Raw genomic sequence first — 1063 nt, 5'->3', positions numbered from 1 at the left:
AATTTAACCATTTATTTTCACACTTATCCATTTCCTTTTTATTTTTCTTTTTGGGGGAATCATTTCACTCCCGTTTCATATTACATTTCAAACTTATATGTTTCTATTTTCATTTTTTTAGGGGGTAGCCCTCCCTAGCATCCAGTCATTTTCGGCAAATTTTTTGCTTTTTTTTTCGAGTCTTTGTCTTGCGCTAATTTAGGCCATGTGTACAAATACGTGTTTTCTGTGCAATTTATATGTAAATTTCGGTGGCATGACGACATAAACCGTCATCTACCAAACCTGTTCAAAGCTAACCTGCAGGAACAAGCAAGACAACTCAGCAGCAAAGGCACTCAGGCCGTCATATATACAACCAAAAGGACATATGTACACCAAACTGGGGGCTCGTACCCGAAACAAAGTTCGAAAGTTCAAAATGAAAGTCCTAAAATGTACAAAAGTGTGTGCGGTACAACCAACAACAAAAACAACCAAAAACAAGAACAACTACTGCTGATCGCCGCCTAGCTCGGTAACTATCGCCTCGAGAGCAGCGATCTCGGCGTCGCGGACCTCCAACTCCCTCATTAGGCGAGCCGTCTCCTCCCGGGACTGCGCTAGCTCACGCTCCAGGTCGCGCTCCCTCTGCAAATGACAAAGGATTGGCTCATGTCAATCATTTCAAACACAAAGAAAGTTAGAAATTAAAAAATGAAGTAAACGGAAGGTTCATACCTGACGTCCTCGACCGCTAGCAAGTGCCTCGACGGCAGTAGCCCGTAGTCGGTTGGCTACCCTCCACAAAGCCACGAACCGAGATGGCGCTACATGTATTTCAATAAACAAGGATTCTCAACGATTGGACAAAATTAAACAAATGTATTCTTATGCAAAAGCTAATGTAGTCGGGGAACTCACCCTCTGAATTAGATGCTGCCACTCGTCCAGGCCAGCGTCTGTCCTCGCCTCGCCAAATTCGCGAAGCTCGGAGATCGTCGTCATCCCCACCGCATTAGTGTACTCTAGGGTCTCGGGGTACGCTGGGGGCTCGACGCCCGCCGCCTCAACCTCCTGAAAA

General features: G+C 45.7%; 1 long non-coding RNA gene across 1 annotated transcript; it reads right to left on the bottom strand.

Annotated features, from left to right (window-relative positions):
* Nucleotides 1–320: 320 nt before the first annotated feature.
* LOC141591771 (uncharacterized) lies at nt 321–807 on the bottom strand. Its single transcript, XR_012520983.1, has 2 exons — nt 721–807; nt 321–630 (listed from the first exon to the last, which is right to left on the bottom strand). It is a non-coding gene; the product is annotated as an uncharacterized LOC141591771 (long non-coding RNA).
* Between the last annotated feature and the right edge of the window lie 256 nt (nt 808–1063).

This window comes from Silene latifolia, chromosome 1, assembly GCF_048544455.1.
Source record: "Silene latifolia isolate original U9 population chromosome 1, ASM4854445v1, whole genome shotgun sequence".
Taxonomy (NCBI): domain Eukaryota; kingdom Viridiplantae; phylum Streptophyta; class Magnoliopsida; order Caryophyllales; family Caryophyllaceae; genus Silene; species Silene latifolia.
Note: the sequence above shows the minus strand (reverse complement) of the source record. Positions and strands in the feature narration are given on the sequence as shown.